The following is a 19,492-nucleotide window of genomic DNA, read 5'->3' on the forward strand; positions in this document are numbered from 1 at the left end:
TCTCATGTTTAAGATTCTGGAATGTTCAGTTTAATTCGTGTAATGATATGAACTTATGGTAAACGTTGGTTTTATGATTGTACAAACTCCCACACTTGTGAATTTATGTTGTGGTTATTATTTTGGTGAGTTTGGTTCAGATTTTATGAATCATCGAGCGATGTGTTGTATGTTTATAAACTGCACAGGGTTTATAAATTTATAGATTATAGAGGTGAAATTTTAATCTGAATGTTTTCTTAGTGACCTCAAATGTTAGTTTGGATCCTGGATTGATTTGTGATGAAAATTTTAATATTATCGCTATTTTGAGGGGCGTGACAACAAAGGCGTATTTGCTACCTCCTAGGCTTGATATAGTAATTAGTCCGAACAAGTCCATATGGATCAATTGCAATGGTCTATAGGTGCTTATTTGGTTCTTTGGTTTGAAACTACCATTTTTTTGTTTTCCTAGTTGATATGCATCACACACATTGTCTTTAACGAACTTAATGTGAGGAATTCCTCTTACAAGTTCTTTAGATGAGATTTGAGAGATTAGTTTCATGCTAGCATGACCTAATCTCCTATGCCAAAGCTAAGCATCATCATTCAAAATCGAAAAACACATTTCATTACAAAGATCATCAATGTCGATAGTGTATACATTATTTTATTTTAGGACAATCATAGATGTGTTTTTGTATAGTTTTTCAATAATGCAAACATTGGATTCAAATCTAATGATGTATCCTTTATCACATAATTGACTAATACTCAAAATATTATGCTTTAAGTCATCAACCAATAACATATCTTCAAAAAAGAAGTTCGATTTATTACCTATGGTTCCTTTGCTAATGATTTTACCATTGTTGTTGTCTCCGAAGATGACATATCCTTCGTTTAGGCTAATGAACTTAGAAAATTGAGATGGATCGCCAGTCATATACCTTGAGCATCCATTATCAATGTATCATCTCTTTCTCCTAGCTTGTGATGGTAAACATTTCTACAAAAGAGGATGATTTTTAGGTAATCATTTGACCTTGGGTACCTCAAAAATTGATCTACTCAACTTATCATTTTGCATAGAGTTCTTTATGGTTCTTTTAGGAACCCAAATCAATTTGTGTGAACTATATCTCTTAAGTGGATATTTATAGGCAATATATCCAAGTTTGCAACAAAAGTTACATTTGGTATAGAGTGATACATGCAAGGTAGAGCCTTTAACAAAGGTGATTGGATTTTGGTGAGAGCTACTCACAAATCTGATTCTGTCTCTTCTATGAACTTGACCCTTATTGGCAAGAATCATGTTCAATGACTTGCTACTAACCTCAAACTTTTCTAAGGCTTCTTTGAGTAGCAAGTTTTCCTTTTTAAGTCATGGCATTTTGTACAAGGAGCTAAACTATCATCATGCTCAATTTTTAGTCTATCAAAATCACTAACAAGAGAAGCATGCTCCTTTTTCAAAGAGTTATACTTTTTACTCAAGGTTCTATATTCATCAAACAATTCATGAAAAGCACTTAAAAGCTCATTGAAAGATAAATTTGCATCTAATGAACTACTTACCTCATCTCTGATAGCCATTGGTACATAGTGAACAACTTGCTCAGTGTTGGTTGGCTCCTCTTCTTCAGATGCACTTGAGTCATCCCATGTTGCTTTAAGAGCCTTATTCTTCTTTGGTTGCTTCATCTTTGCAAGGGGACATTCGCTCTTGAAATGTCCTAGCTTCTTGCATTTATAGCATATTACTTGTTCTTTTTTATGTTCAAATTTATTTTAAGTGTCATTTTTAAATTTATTCATTTTTATGAATTTTTTTAATTTTTTTGTCAATAGTGCCAAGTCATCATCAAAGTCCTCGTCACTTGAATTTTCTTTCAAGTGGTCTTCTTGAGTTCTTAGTATCATATTCTTCATGTTCTTTCGAAGGTTATTCTCAAGCTCTTCATAAGCATTACAAGTCATCTCATAGGTCATTAATGACCCGATTAGTTCTTCAAGAGGAAAGTTATTTAAGTCATTGGCCTCTTGGATAGCCATTACTATAGGCTCTCAACTTTTTGGAAGGAATCTTAAAATTTTATTAACAAGTTCAGAATCCGAGAAACTTTTACGAAGTTCTTTTAGACCATTGACGACATCCGTAAATCGAGTGTACATGTCTCCAATGGTCTCACTCGGATTCATTTGAAACAACTCATAAGTATGGATTAAAAGATTAATTTTTTATACTTTTACTAGTGCCTTCGTGAGTAACTTCGAGTGTGCCAAATATCAAAAAGTCATTTCACAAATGGACACTCGATTGAACTCGTTTTTATCCAAAGCACAAAATAAGACATTCATAGCCTTAGCATTTAAAGTGAAAGTCTTCTTCTCCAACTCATTCCAATCACTCATTAGAAAATAAGACTTTTGAAAACTATTTTCTACAAGATTCCATAACTCAAAATCCATTGAAATTAGAAAAATCCTCATTCTAGTCTTCCAATAGGTGTAATTCATTCCATTAAACATGGGCGGACGTGTGATTGAATGACCCTCTTGGTTGCCAAAAAATATCATCTCTCTTGGGTTTTAAACCAAATGAGAGTAACCTTACTCTGATACCAATTGTTATGATCAAGAGCTACAATAAGGGGGGGGGGGGGGGGGGGGGGTGAATAAGTGCAGCGAAAAAAAAGCATTGAATCTGAAAAATATTCGTTTCGATTCAATCCGTTTCGGAAAGAAACTGAACTTGAAAACTTTTGTGTGTGCAAATAGAAGGTTAAGGAAATTTTCAGTAATGTAAATTGTATAAATAGAAAAGTAAACCAGAATTTAGAGTGGTTCGGTCGTTGTGACCTACATCCACTTTCAATTCCTCCTCCGTCGGGGTCACTAGTGTCCACTAATAGTCTTCCTTCAATAGGCGAAGACTAACCACCTCTTTACAATGCTTTCTCCTTTTCACGGGTTTAGGAGATAACCCTTACAAGTCTCACACCTCTCTTGAATGATCTCAACACTTAGAACTTAGAAAGGGAGGAGGAGTACTCTAGCACTTTTACAACATTTTAATTCTTCAAATACTCAAGATTATGCCAATTCTTTAGTACCCTTTCATGCAGAAAAGGGTGGGGTATTTATAGGCCCTAATGGCTTCGAAATTGGAGCCAAAAAGTATCTCATCGTGATTTTTCGGGGTACTAACGGTACCACCACCATTACTGGGCGGTACTACCGCCTGTAGTCTGACATTAGGTAGTACCTGTTGAATCTCATATTTTGATGATGATATCAATTGTCATTTATTATCTAATCTATATGTTGAGATAAGTGTGCAGGATTAACTACGATGAAAGTGAGACATGCAGTAGGAGTTGTGCCAGAGTCAAGACAATGATCACGTTGGGAGTTCGAGAGTTCGACGGAAGTTTGGACAGTCATCGGAGGTTCTGCGGGAACAAATCCGAGAAGTCAATAAGCTTGCCAAAGAAGCTCATCGGAACTCGCCAAGTGAATCGTCGCAAGTCCAGGAGTTTGCCGGAAGTCCGCAGGAGCATCACCGTGTTGAATATCAGATTTTGATGATGAAACTAATTGATTGTGTTTAGATGTTTAACTGCATTTTGAGTGATGCAGGTCTACTCGATCAGGTTTAGATAGTTGACGCAGGAGGAATTGACGTTGCATTGGAAGAGATCACGTTAGGATATTTGATGGCTGAACGCTTCGGACGTCGGGCATCGGGCCAAGGAGAGCGAAACTGTGCCAAGGATATCGGCGTTACGGAGGTCAACCGCCGATTGGGCAACAAGCCGCAAGAGAGGATGATGCGCCGAAGAATCGGATGAAGCGCCAACCAATGACGTGCCGGGCAACAGAATGTCAATTCGCTTTATAATAATTGTCTAGATTGGAGTAGAGTTTTTGCTTGTGTGTGCAGGATTAACTACGATAACGACGAAGACATAAAGCAAAACAAAGTGTCGGAGTCAAGCACGAAGGATTCATTGCGAGTTCGAGAGTTCAACGGAAGTCCGAAGGTTCATCGGGAATGCTGCCGAAACTAGCCAAGAATGAGTAGGGAGCTTGCCGAAGGGTTTTTCGGAAGCTCGCCGGAAGGTTCGTTGGAAGTTCGCGGAGCTCACCGAGAATGATCGGAGCTTTCCGAAGAAGCTCGTTGGAACTCGCCAAGATCAAATCGTGAAGTCTAGGAGCTTGTCGGGAGTCCGCAGAATAGTTTCCGAGAGTTTATCGGAAGACCGTCGGAAGTTCGCCGAAAGCTCGCCGGAAGAAGTCTTGACTTACGGACTTTGTAATAGCTTATAAAATGTCTTTAAATTCGTAGTTATCATGTTAATTAGAGTTAGGATTAGGTGTTAATCCTATAACCCAAGTAGGGGCTAATTGGGCCCGAGTTCGGACTGGTTTGGGCCAAGTTTGGAGCTCAACCAGTGAGCTGATTTGGCCTAGGCGGTGGCACCGCCTAGGCTGGGCAGTGGCACCGCCTAGGCTAGGCGGTGGCACTGCCCAGCACCCGAGAGCTGGGCGGTGACACCTCCTGGGTTGGGCGGTTGCACCGTCCAGCACCCGAGCGCTGGGCGGTGGCACCGCTTGGCTGGGCGGTGGCACCTCCAGCATCGGGAACCCTAGGAGAATTCAAATTTTGGAGCCCAAATTTGAATCCTCTTGAGGCCTATAAATACCCCTCAAATCTCAGCTGAGATTACAACTTTTTGAGCAGCAAGTGTTTGAGAGAAAGGCCTTAGAAAAGTATTAGCTTGTCTTGTTTTCAATTTGCTAGTGTTCACCTCCTTCTTTCTTTCTGAAAATCTGTAAGAGAGTGAACCGCTTGTAAAAGTTGTAAGAGGGGTATTCACCCTTCACTTTCAAGAGATTTGCTAGTGGAAGGTGGGAGCCTCATCGAAGAGGGGCCTCGCAAGTGGATGTAGGTCACTTGACCGAACCACTTTAAAAACGGCGTAATCTCTGGTTTGCATTTCTTATTATCATTTACATTACTGCAAACCTTCTTACTTGCTTTGTTTCATCATTATCTTTGCTGCTCAACTTTGCGAATACGCTTTCAAGTTAATCACTTCCGATTCTGATTTTTATCGTACGAAAGATTTGTCGAAATCAACGTTTTAATCCGCTGCACTAATTCACCCCCCCCTCTTAGTGCCGCTCCGATCCTAACAATTGGTATCAGAGCCACGTTTTTCTACCTTGGTTTAACACCCAAATAGAAATGGCTCTTTACGGCTTTCAAGAGGGTCACTCTCTCATTTGTCCTCCCTTTTTCAATGGGACGGACTACACTTATTGGAAAACTCGAATGAGAGTTTTCTTACTTTCTTTGGATTTGAATTTATGGCACATAGTCGAAAATGGATTTGAAATTTCTTCTCTTCCAATGAACCATTGGAATGATTTGGAGAAGAAGATGTTTTCTCTAAATGCAAAGGCTATGAATGCCTTATATTGTACACTTGACAAAAATGAATTTAATCGCATTTCGATGTGTGACTCGGCTTTTGATATTTGGAGAACTCTAGAGGTCACTCATGAAGGCACTAGCCGAGTGAAAGAGTCCAAAATCAATATTCTTATGCATTCTTACGAACTTTTCCGGATGAAACCAAGTGAGTCCATCGGAGACATGTACACCCATTTCATGGATGTTATCAATGGACTCAAAGCTCTTGGTAAAAGTTTTTCTAATTTTGAACTAGTCACTAAAATCTTAAGATCCCTTCCAAAAAGTTGGGATCCAAAAGTTACGGCCATTCAAGAGGCCAAGGACCTTAAAACATTCCCGCTCGAAGAACTTATTGGGTCTCTAATGACCTACGAAATGAACAATGTGACAAAAAGGAAACTCGAGAATAACCTTCCAAAGGACAGGAAGGATTTCGGACATAGAACACATGAAGACCACTCGAGCATAAGCTCAAGTGATGATGAACTTAAACTACAAATGAAACAAAAATTAAAAAGAAAAAAGAATGGAACTACTTGCTTTGAACGCAAGAAGAATAAAAATTGGGATGAATTGAGCTCTTCCGAAGACGAGAAGAAAATCAAGAAAGGCGAGGTGGCAAACTACGCCTCAACCACTTTCAAAAATGAGGTAATCGAAATCCCCCTAATTTATTTCGAAATTACATACTACTTTCATGAGTTATTTTTAATTTAGTTTAGGATTAATTTTCTTGAAAATTACATGTGTTATGTTAATGCAATAAAATGTTAGATATAAATCTAATGCTTATACACCTAGTAAGATTAATCTTATATATGTGTTTGAGAAGCAAGAATGTATCTTTTGACGATTTCTATATTGATTTTCAATGACGATGCATGACTTTTGAAAGGAAGGCTTGATGATTTTTTTTTTAACCTTGTCTTTGGTTTTCAAACATGATGTATGGTTTTGACATATGAACAAAATTTGAGCATGCTAAGATAAAGTTAATCATATAAATTAAAACTAAAGAAGTTTTAGTTATCTATAAGAATCATTCAAAATTATGTTCAATAAAAATGCAAAATGATGGAATGAAAATATTAAATGTTTTAATACCATTTTATGCATGAGATTTTAAAAGTTATACATAATGATCTTGATGGTTGTTATGAAGAAATTTGTTTTTCGATCCTAAATGATTGATGATATATATATATTTTTTGGCACAAAAAGGACAAAGGCATACTTATATGAAACAACTAAATAGATAAAAGTATTTTTCTTGAAAATTCTTGGTTTGATGAATCTATTTTATCATCTTTTTATGAATATCTTGAAAATGATTTTGATTTGATGATTTTAATTTGAATGAGCTTTATCTTGATTTTTCGAGATTTATAACTTGAGATTTACTCTATAAAAATCAAGATCTTGTATCCTCAATGTTCCTTTTTAGCATCTATTATCCAAATGAATTATGATTGGTATCATTGCTATATTTCTTCTTATCGTGCACTAAAGAGAAAATTTTTCTAAATGAATCGTGATATTTCGGAACCACAATTCTTTTTATGATTCATAATGAATTGAGAAATTTTATATGCTTGAATTAATATCTTATTCTATGATTGAATGAATTTTATCTATATCATGATCTCCTAAGATTTTTTCTTGATTATTTAAGAGGAGATTTTTCAAAACAAAATGTGTCTTCTATTATTATCTTTTCATGATATGATTTTCATGCAATTCCTTGTACTCATGAAATATTTATCTCATCACCCAATAACTCTTCTTGATATTCCTTATGTGATGAAACAAAATAATGCATGAAATTCAAATAAGAAGTTAATGATCATGCATGATAGGATGTAATGAATTTTGACATTTAGATACTATCATTTGAATAGCTATGATCATGTTGCCAAAATGATTTATCATGAATGCTTGAATATCATGTATGATATGCCGATATTGATGATTGAGTTATTTGTATCATGCATGAAAAATAAAAGATATAGTTTTGAAATTGTGCATGTTCGAATTTGAAAATATGATGATGCATAATGATTAAATTGTGCAATGAAAATATTAAACATTTTGAAACCATGTTTTAGTGTCATGCATAATGATCATGCTTAATAAATTTTAAAATTATGCATGATGAATCTTGCGATTTACGGATTATTGATTTTTACTATAATGGAAGTGCCTTATTGATCTTTGTTGTAATAAATCTTACACTTTCGGCTTTAAACATGATACATGTTTTTATTTGGCATAAATGAAATAAAATCATATGAATTGAAACAACTAAAAAGAGAAAAATATTTTTTCCTTGAAAATTTAATTTTCTCTATCTTATTGATCTTGATGATTATTATGATAAATCTATGTATACCATTTTGAATCTCTTGAAAGTAATGTTGAGATTTTGATGATTTGAATTTGAATGAGGTTGTATTTAAATTATGATCTTGATTTCTTGGATTTACTACTTGAGATTCTTTTTTAATCACAATCTCTTCTTTGTACACCTACAATTTTTGTTATTTATAAAAGGAAGAGATTTGATAAAATGAATCATGTCTTTTAGTATTCAAATGGTCTTATCTTTGATGATATGATTTCTTTATATCTATGATATAAATGTCTTGAAATGATTGAAATATTTTACACAAATGTTATGCTCTTCCCTACTTCTTTCTTGTTTTCAATGATAAAACGGGGAGAAGTTTTGATCATGCATGGTAGGATATAATTTGACAAAATTTATACCATCATGAAACATTTATGATTTACAATGATGCATGCAATACTTGTGCTTTCTAATTTTGATGTTATGTATTGCATATGATGTATTGCATATGATGTAAATCATGATTTAAAATGCTATAAGTTGTTGCTAAAATGATAAATGTTGATTTAATGTTTTGTATCATGAATGCTCTAAATGATGATTGTTTGGTACCATGATCAAAATATTGATAAATAGTTAAAAATTTTAGTATCATGTATGATATCCTCATAATGTCGATCGATTTATTCAATATCGTGCATGAATGAAATATAAGGTTTTCGAAAATATGCATGTAATACTTCAACTTATGATAATGATGCATGCAATGATAAAATATTCATGATGAAAAATTGTCTTGACATTCATAACTTGATTATTCATCCTTTGTCATGATTTTGAAATCGTTGTAAAAGGAAAAAGAACAACAAAACTGTATTCTTCTTTTCTTTTTGACAATGACAAAGGGGGAGAAATATTGCTCGCTCAAGATGCAAAATTTGAAAACTTACACATTGCAAAAGAAGCAAAACTTGCAACTTGCACATTGCAATAAGAAGCAGGAATCATGAGCTTACACAAGAAAGCTATCTTGTATTTGCTTTCGTAATTTTTTTTTGCTAGCTTGTATGTAGTAAAACTTGCATAGTGTAAAAATTGCTATCTTATAGTCTAAAGAGAAGCCAATAGTTGCTATCTCAAAATGTAAAATATGCTAACTTGCTACAGAAGCAAAATTGCTAGCTCAAACATTGCAAAGAAAGCAAAAATTTGCTAGCTTGCAACTTGCATATCGTGAAAACTGCTAGCTAGTAGTTTAAAGAGAAGCAATCAATAGCTATCTCAAGAAGACCAAGCATGTTAAACTTACACATCTTTAATCGTTAGATTGCATGATGATAAAACTTGATATTATGTTTTTCATGCAATAAGTTGAACCCATATAACAAACACTTGATTGTGGTACTTCTCCTTTTTGTTGATGACAAAGGGGGAGAAGTATGTTGATGACATGACATATGATGCATAAGTTTTATGCATATGTTCATGATGATGTGTTGCAAGTATTCATGATGAATATTGCAATGACTTGAATTCTGTTTGAATTCAAGGTTCTATCAATATGGCATATTGATAGGGGGAGTTTGTTTAAACTCCAGGAGTTAAGGTTAACTCCGTTAGTCATCAATTAGTTGTCATCATCAAAAAGGGGGAGATTGTTGAATATCAGATTTTGATGATGAAACTAATTGATTGTGTTTAGATGTTTAACTACATTTTGAGTGATGCAGGTCTACTCGATCAGGTTTAGACAGTTGACGTAGGAGGAATTGACGTTGCGCTGGAAGAGATCACGTTAGGATATTGGATGGCTGAATGCTTCGGACGTCAGGCATCGGGCCAAGGAGAGCGAAACTATGCCAAGGATATCAGCGTTGCGGATGTCAACCGCCGATTGGGCAACAAGCCGCAAGAGAGGATGATGCGCCGAAGAATCGGACGAAGCGCCAACCAATGACGTGCCGGGCAACAGAATGTCAATTCGCTTTATAATAATTGTCTAGATCGGAATAGAGTTTTTGCTTGTGTGTGCAGGATTAACTACGATAACGATGAAGACATAAAGCAAAACAAAGTGTCGGAGTCAAGCACGAAGGATTCATTGCGAGTTCGAGAGTTCGACGGAAGTCCGAAGGTTCGTCGGGAATGCTGCCGAAATTAGCCAAGAATGAGTAGGGAGCTTACCGAAGGGTTTTTCGGAAGCTCGCCGGAAGGTTCGTTGGAAGTTCGCGGAGCTCACCGAGAATGATCGGAGCTTTCCGAAGAAGCTCGTTGGAACTCGCCAAGATCAAATCGTGAAGTCTAGGAGCTTGTCGGGAGTCCGCAGAATGGTTTCCGAGAGTTTATCGGAAGACCGTCGGAAGTTCGCCGAAAACTCGTCGGAAGAAGTCTTGACTTACGGACTTTGTAATAGCTTATAAAATGTCTTTAAATTCGTAGTTATCATGTTAATTAGAGTTAGGATTAGGTGTTAATCCTATAACCCAAGTAGGGGCTAATTGGGCCCGAGTTCGGACTGGTTTGGGCCAAGTTTGGAGCTCAACCAGTGAGCTGATTTGGCCTAGGCGGTGGCACCGCCCAGCACCCGAGAGTTGGGCGGTGACACCTCCTAGGCTGGGCGGTTGCACCATCCAGCACCCGAGCGCTGGGCGGTGGCACCGCTTGGTTGGGCGGTGGCACCTCCAGCATCGGGAACCCTAAGAGAATTCAAATTTTGGAGCCCAAATTTGAATCCTCTTGAGGCCTATAAATACCCCTCAAATTTCAGCTGAGATTACAACTTTTTGAGCAGCAAGTGTTTGAGAGAAAGGCCTTAGAAAAGTGTTAGCTTGTCTTGTTTTCAATTTGCTAATGTTCACCTCCTTCTTTCTTTCTGAAAATCTGTAAGAGAGTGAACCGCTTGTAAAAGTTGTAAGAGGGGTATTCACCCTTCACTTTCAACAGATTTGCTAGTGGAAGGTGGGAGCCTCATCGAAGAGGGGCCTCGCAAGTGAATGTAGGTCACTTGACCGAACCACTTTAAAAACTGCGTAATCTCTGGTTTGCATTTCTTATTATCATTTACATTACTGCAAACCTTCTTACTTGCTTTGTTTCATCATTATCTTTGCTGCTCAACTTTGCGAATACGCTTTCAAGTTAATCACTTCCGATTCTGATTTTTATCATACGAAAGATTTGTCGAAATCAACGTTTTAATCCGTTGCACTAATTCACCCCCCCCTCTTAGTGCCGCTCCGATCCTAACACACCGAGGGTTCATCGGATGATCGACGGAAGTTCGCCGGAAGCTCGCCGGAAGAAGTGATTGACGCACCGGAGCAAGTTGCAGTAAATGTCTTAGGAAAAATCGTAGTTAGCACATTGATTAAGTTAGAAATGGGAGGTGATCCCATTAACTTAATCTTGGGGCAATTGGGCCCCTGAAAAACCCAAATTGGGCCGAATGGATCAACCCATTCGGACCCTGATTTCCGCCAGGCGGTTGAACCGCCCAAGGCAGGAGGTTGCACCACCTGGGCTCAGTCTCCGAGCGAGACTAGGAGGTGCAACCGCCCCAGCCAAGCGGTGGCACCGCCTGGGGCTCAGTCTCCGAGCGAGACTGGGCGGTGCAACCTCCCCTGACAGGAGGTGGCACCGCTTGAGCTCAGTCTTCGAGCTCTGCCAGGCGGTGCAACCGCCTCAGTCAGGAGGTGCAACCGCCTGAGCTCGGTCTTCGAGCTCTGTCAGGAGCTACAACCGCCCCTGACAGGAGGTAGCACCGCCCAGAGGCTCAGTCTTCAAGCTCTGCTAGGCGGTGCAACCGCTCCAGTCAGGAGGTGCAACCGCCTAATCTTGGAATTCCGGGAATTGACAGTTTTGAGCTCCAAATTTGAACTGGGTTGGGGCCTATAAATACCCCACCCATTCAGCACTGAAAGGGCATGAACTTACACCGAAATCTTGATCCTTTTGTGTGATTCTTAGAGCTCAAAATTGTTGTAAAGGCCAAAAGTTCTTCTCTCTCTGTTCTTCCAAGTTCTGAGTTGTAAAGAGAGGAGAGAAAATTCTGTAAGGGTTGTCTCCTAAGCCCGTCAAAAGGAGTGAAACTATAAAAGGGTGGTTGGCCTTCGCCTATTGAAGGAAGGCCTCTAGTTGACGTCGGTGGAGGAAGCCAAAAGTGGAGTAGGTCAAGATTGACCGAACCACTCTAAATCTCGGTTTGCATTTACTTTGAGCATCTTATCTTTACTGCAAACCTCCTCAATAGCTTACTGCCTTCTGTGTTTTTACGAACGTGTTTCAAAGTTCAGTGCATTCCGAATCGAGGTTTAAGATGCAAATCAGTTTTATCGTACAAACTTCGTATTTCAGTTTGCGCTTACGTTCTGATTTCCATTATAACTACATACTGACTTTATATCTTTGCTTTAACTGCATCTCGCCTTATCTCAAGTTAAAGTGGTTTACGAATCAGCTTTTATACCGAAATCGCTTTTATCGTACGAACGTCGTATTTCAGTTTGCGCTTATATTCTGATTTCCATCATAACTGCAAACTGCGTTCATATCTTTGCTGCATCTCTCCTAGTCAAAAGTTGAAGTGATTTACGAATCGGCTTTCTTACCAAAATATCTTCTATCGAACGAAAGCAGTTTTCGATTTTAATCGCAGAAGATTTTCCGCTGCACTAATTCACCCCCCCCCCCCCTCTTAGTGCTCTTGATCCTAACAATTGGTATCAGAGCGGGGTTAACTCTCTAATGGATTAAAACCGAAGAGAGATGGCATACGCCGGAAACCAAGAGGGCCATTCTATTACACGTCCACCCATGTTCAGTGGGACGGACTACACCTGTTGGAAGACCCGAATGAGGATCTTTCTTATTTCTATGGATTTTGAACTTTGGAATCTTGTCGAAAACGGATTTTCGAAGTCTTCTCTTCCAATGATCGATTGGAATGAATTGGAGATGAAGGCTTTCGCTCTTAATGCAAAGGCTATGAATGCCTTATTTTGTGCACTTGATAAAAATGAGTTTAACCGTGTTTCGACTTGTGAAACCGCATTTGATATTTGGCACACACTCGAAAGTGACTCATGAAGGCACAAGTAGAGTGAAAGAGTCAAAAATCAATCTTCTGTTACATTCTTTCGAACTTTTCCGGATGAAACCGAGTGAAACCATTGGTGACATGTTTACCCGTTTCACGGATGTCGTCAACGGTCTAAAAGGACTCGGAAAAAGTTTCTCGGATTTTGAGCTCGTAAATAAGATTCTAAGATCCCTTCCTAAGAGTTGGGATCCTAAAGTCACTGCTATTCAAGAGGCGAAAGATCTAAGCAACTTCCCTTTTGAAGAACTAATCGGGTCATTAATGACCTACGAGATGACTTGTAAAGCTCATGAAGAGCAAGAAGACATCTTTCCAAAGAACAGGAAGGATATGGCACTTAAAACTTCAGAAGGCCACTTGAGAGAAAACTCAAGTGACGAGGACTGTGATGATGACTTGGCACTTCTAACAAGAAAATTTAAAAAATTCATTAAAAGAAACAAGTTTAAGAATGACACAAAAATTAAACTTGAACCCAAGAAGGACCAAGTTATTTGCTATGAATGCAAAAAGCCGGGACACTACAAGAGTGATTGTCCCCAAGCCAAAAAGAGAACATCAAAGAAGAAGGCGCTCAAAGCAACGTGGGATGACTCGAGCGCGTCCGAAGAAGAGGAGTCCAACACCGAGCAAGTTGCTCACTACGCCTTAATGGCCATCGGAGAGGAGGTAACAAATTTAATAGATGCAGATTTATCATTTGATGAATTATTAAATGTCTTCCATGACTTATTTGATGAATGCAAGATTATTAGTAGAAAATACAAATTGCTAAAAAAGGAGCATGATAGTCTTACTTGTAATTTTGATAAGTTAAAAACTGAATATCATGACAGTTTAAGTTCATGCATAAATGCCATGATCTAGAAACTCTCCAAAAGGAAAACTTGCTACTTAAGGACACCTTGAAGAAATTCGAGGTTGGTAGCAAGTCATTGAACATGATCCTTGCAAACAAGGGTCACGTTCCCAAAAGAATTGGAATTGGATTTGTGAGAAGTCCTCACCAAAATCCAACCACCTTCATAAAAGGCCCCATCTTACATGTTCGACACCAAAGCAAATGCAACTTTTGTTGCAAATTTGGACACAAAACGCATTATTGTCCGTTCAAGAAAATTAGTCCGAATAAATTAATTTGGGTTCTCAAAGAAACCATGACAAATTCTATGCAACATGATAAACAATGTAGATCTATTTTTGAGGCACCCAAAAGCAAATGGGTACCTAAAAATCATCCTTTCCTATAAAAACATAAAAATAAAAAAAATTTATAAGCTGGAGCAAGAAATAATATTCTGCTCCTTGGATTCTCGATATTCATGACCCAAGATCCAAAAAGAACTCGCAATGCTCTCTAGCCTAAATAAGAGATGAAGATTAAAATCACAAATGCGATTTAGATACAATCCTATTTGATTTTTCAGAATTAGAAACACATGATTCTCAATTCACATATCCTCTGGATTTTCGAACCCATCAATTTCATTCGTTCATAACTTTCGAATCCAACTCTATATCATGAATTGACTAAGTCTGTCATGAACTTGCAAGGCTTACCAACTTGAACAAACGGTCACAAACATGTGTACGACATTGAGAGTATGCACGTTAAAAGATCTATCTTGATCGTGCAAAAGTTCTTGACCTAAAATGAAAACTCTTACGTAATTACGTAAGTAAAGTTGATTGCTCTGAATGAAAATTCTTCTCAAGACAAAAACTCTCAAATCAGATTACACTGCGATCAGAACAAGTGCTCACCGCCTGCAGGCGGTGGCACCGCCCCAGCTGGAGGTAGCACCTCCAGCTGTCACGTGTTGCAAGCGGTTGCACCGCCCCAGCCAAAGGTGCAACCGCCCGCAACTCTGCCCTTTTTAACCCAAGCTAGGGCCGACGGTGAAACCGACCCCAACTCACTCCCTTCCCCTCTTTACTCTTCCAAGGCTCCTCCATCCCCATTTCTCCCCTCATAGCATCCCGAATACCCCTCATTTCAGAGCAAAACATCAACAATCCTTCCCTCTCTTGAATATCCCACTAAGGTATTCTCTAAGTAGCCCTTAAATTTTGTTTTTCATTTACTCTTGCCCATTACTATTCTTCTAAACAGCAGTAGTTATGGGATCTAGAAGATCCTCAAGGGACAAAGGAAAGAGGAGATTAGTAGAAGATTTTGATCTCACCCTTTTCGATTCAAAATACCATGCTGAAAAGTTTTCCTCTTTCGAACTTAGGAGTGTCAATAAGGGAAAATATGTAGATTTAAATGAACTAAGAGACTTAGAAACAATCCAATGGTTTGTAAACTTAGATCTACTCCCTATTTTGCAAATTAATGAACCCATCTATCCAAGACTTGTTAGATTGTTTTACAACAACATACAAATAGATGAAGAAGAAAGAATGTCTACCTATCTTTTAGGACAACACATCTCAATTATGGATAAATTCATTTGCGACATGATAGGCATTCCCATGAAAAGTAGAGGACTTTACTTTAGAGGATCATGGGATGATGAAACTGTTGGAACAACATATGTTGAAACCTTAGGAACAATTTTTGCCAATCCCAACTTAGCATTTGTTCCTAAAAGTTGTGAACATCTACTGCCTCTAAACACTAAGGTACTTCATCATATCCTAACTAGCATCATTCTCCATAAACAATACCATCATGATGAAGTAAGCCAATTAGAATTAGGAACTATGTATTTGATCATGAAAGGACATGACATCTGTCTTGGTTATCTTATCCAACAAAACATGTTAGAACTATTTAAGAAAGACATGATGCTCCCATATGGTGGTATAATCATTAGAATAATGAAAGCCTATGATATTCTAATACCACCAGAAGAAGAAGTAATAAAAGTAGATAGATTTAGCATAATAAATAAAAATCTACTTCACCGATTAAGATGTTTTTATAGAAACGGTAACTTGGTTAGAATGTCAAGAAGAACCGATCCCCCTCAACTTGAACCAGAACCGGAAACACCAGTCTTTAGGGGTACCCAATCTCCTCCGATCTATCCCTTTGAGGAAACACATCCATTTGAGCAAACTCATACATCATCTGTCGAAGATATTAGAATTCGGATGGACCGATTCGAACAAAGACAAGAACGGCTTGAACATTGACAAGATCAAATCCTAACTGAGCTGCAGCAAATTCATCGACAATTTGACTCTTTATTTAGGCAATTTAATTTTCCACCTCATGAATGAGCTTGTATGAACACAATCATCTGTTGTTATTGTAAACTCCTTATGTTACTCACCATGATGGGCTTTGCCTTGATCCTTGATATGGTTACCTGATATATTTGAGCATATGCAGAATTGTAAACATCTCTCATTGTTTATCTCGGATTTTACACTTAAACTAAATGTTTTGAAAACCTTGTGCCTTGATTTCCATGATAAATATAATTTGAGAAAGTGATATACCAATGCAGTTGATAAGTCATGACATTGCCATAATATTGATACTAAACATCACTTTATATGAGATCATGTTACTAATCATGACGTAATCATAGAGTTCATTGATACTAAACATCAACTAGTTGACATATTTACAAAACCGCTAAGTGAAGAACAATTTGATTTCATAAGAAGAGAATTAGGAATGTTGATGTGTCCGAATAAATAAACTAGTTAAAATTATTTTTCGGACTTTATTAAATGCTCAAATCACTTGATTGTCATTACATGCCTAAATAACATGTTGCCTAAATAACATGCCTAAATTTTGTCTTCATGATTGTATTTGAAAATCTGTAGCATAGTCTTGTCCGAATGCATGAAAGAGTTCATTTCATTTTTCGGATTCGCTTAACAATTGGAATGCTAAAAATCGAATTTTCTCATACACTCTTATGAAAAATATTTTTTTCTGAAATGGATGATAGTATTTTTACTTGAAATGTTTTGATTCCTGCTTATGAATTCCATCTTGAAATATGGATGATAGTATTTTTACTTGCAAAAAGCTGTTTCAAACACATATCTTGACTCAAAGTAAACTCACAAATAGCTGGAATCACAAATGGTTTTCCTCCTTCATGCAAAAATGATTATAACAAAAAAAAGAGAAAGAAGTATTCAAAGCAACCTACGTATCATGCCTTCCTTTATATGCTTGATAATTTGTTTATATTGTTCTCCTGGTATCACAACTACCATGCTTTTTATTGATAACAAAGGGGGAGAAATATATGAATTGATGCTATAAACACTGATGCTATGATTATGCCATGCTTGCATCACCAAGAGATATATGAACAGATGTCATGCATTAATTTGCATTATGTCTTGAGTTGATATCTTACCATGTGAAGAAATACAATACTTGCTAAAATATTTGAAATGTGTACATCATGTAATGATATCAAAATCTTACTTCACAGCTTTACATGTTGATATGATGAATTGCTACTATTACCATCATTCAAACTTGTTATATTTGAAAATGAATGTCAAGCCTTGACATCATCTTCAAAGAAATACATCTTGATGGGAATCATGATGGAAGTATTGATAAGTTCAAATGATTTTAACTTATCAATATGTCTATTGAATTCTTAGGTCTTGAATTCAAGAATGACTTATCTCAAGTATGGCATATAGATAGGGGGAGTTAAGGTTAACTCCATTATCAATTGATTGTCATCATCAAAAAGGGGGAGATTGTTGAATCTCGGATTTTGATGATGAAGTCAATTTTCATTTGTTATCTAATCTATATGTTGAGATAAGTGTGCAGGATTAACTACGATGAAAGTGAGACATGCAGCAGGAGTTGCGCCGGAGTCAAGACAATGATCACGTTGGGAGTTCGAGAGTTCGACGGAAGTTTGGAGAGTCGTCAGAGGTTCTGCGAGAACAAATCCGAGAAGTCCATAAGCTTGCCAAAGAAGCTCATCGGAACTCGCCAAGTGAATCGTCGCAAGTCCAGGAGTTTGCCGGAAGTCCGCAGGAGCATCACCAAGGGTTCATCGGATGATCGACGGAAGTTCGCCGGAAGCTCGCCGGAAGAAGCGATTGACGCACCGGAGCAAGTTGCAGTAAATGTCTTAGGAAAAATCGTAGTTAGCACATTGATTAAGTTAGAAATGGAAGGTGATCCCATTAACTTAATCTTGGGGCAATTGGGCCCCTGAAAAACCCAAATTGGGCCGAATGGATCAACCCATTCGGACCCTGATTTTTGCTAGGCGGTTGAACCGCCCAAGGCAGAAGGTTGCACCGCCTAGGCTCAGTCTCCGAGCGAGACTGGGAGGTGCAACCGCCCCAGCCAGGCGGTGGCACCGCCTGGGGCTCAGTCTCCGAGCGAGACTGGGCAGTGAAACCTCCTCTGACAAGAGGTGGCACCGCCTGAGCTCAGTCTTCGAGCTCTGCCAAGCGGTGCAACCGCCTCAGTCAGGAGGTGCAACCGCCTGAGCTCGGTCTTCGAGCTCTGTCAGGAGGTGCAACCGCCCCTGACAAGAGGTAGCACCGCCCAGAGGCTCAGTCTTCGAGCTCTGCCAAGCGGTGCAACCGCTCCAGTCAGGAGGTGCAACCGCCTGATCCTGGAATTCCGGGAATTGACAGTTTTGAGCTCCAAATTTGAACTGGGTTGGGGCCTATAAATACCCCACCCATTCAGCACTGAAAGGGCATGAACTTACACCGAAATCTTGATCTTTTTGTGTGATTCTTAGAGCTCAAAATTATTGTAAAGGCCAAAAGTTCTTCTCCCTCTGTTCTTCCAAGTTCTAAGTTGTAAAGAGAGGAGAGAAAATTCTGTAAGGGTTGTCTCCTAAGCCCGTCAAAAGGAGTGAAACTGTAAAAGGGTGGTTGGCCTTCGCCTATTGAAGGAAGGCCTCTAGTTGACGTCAGTGACCTCGTCGGTGGAGGAAGCCAAAAGTGAAGTAGGTCAAGATTGACCGAACCACTCTAAATCTCGGTTTGCATTTACTTTGAGCATCTTATCTTTATTGCAAACCTCCTCAATAGCTTACTGCCTTCTGTGTTTTTACGAACGTGTTTCAAAGTTTAGTGCATTTCGAATCGAGGTTTAAGACGCAAATCAGTTTTATCGTACGAACTTCGTATTTCAGTTTGCGCTTACGTTCTGATTTCCATTATAACTGCAAACTGACTTTATATCTTTGCTTTAACTGCATCTCGCCTTATCTCAAGTTAAAGTGGTTTACGAATCAGCTTTTATACCAAAATCGCTTTTATCATACGAACGTCGTATTTCAGTTTGCGCTTATATTCTGATTTCCATCATAACTGCAAACTGCGTTCATATCTTTGCTGCATCTCTCCTAGTCAAAAGTTGAAGTGATTTACGAATCGGCTTTCTTACCAAAATCACTTCTATCGAACGAAAACAGTTTTCTAATTCACCCCCCCCCCCCCCCCCCCTCTTAGTGCTCTTGATCCTAACAGTACCACCGCCTGACAAAGGCGGTACTACCACTAGCAGCATTAACTACCAATGGTACCACCGCCTAGAACACTTGGGAGACTGGGTTTGCTAAGCAGTGCCACCGTCGACCGTGATTTCAGGTGCTGAATG

The sequence above is a fragment of the Musa acuminata genome, chromosome BXJ2-5 (assembly GCF_036884655.1).
Source record: "Musa acuminata AAA Group cultivar baxijiao chromosome BXJ2-5, Cavendish_Baxijiao_AAA, whole genome shotgun sequence".
NCBI lineage: Eukaryota > Viridiplantae > Streptophyta > Magnoliopsida > Zingiberales > Musaceae > Musa > Musa acuminata.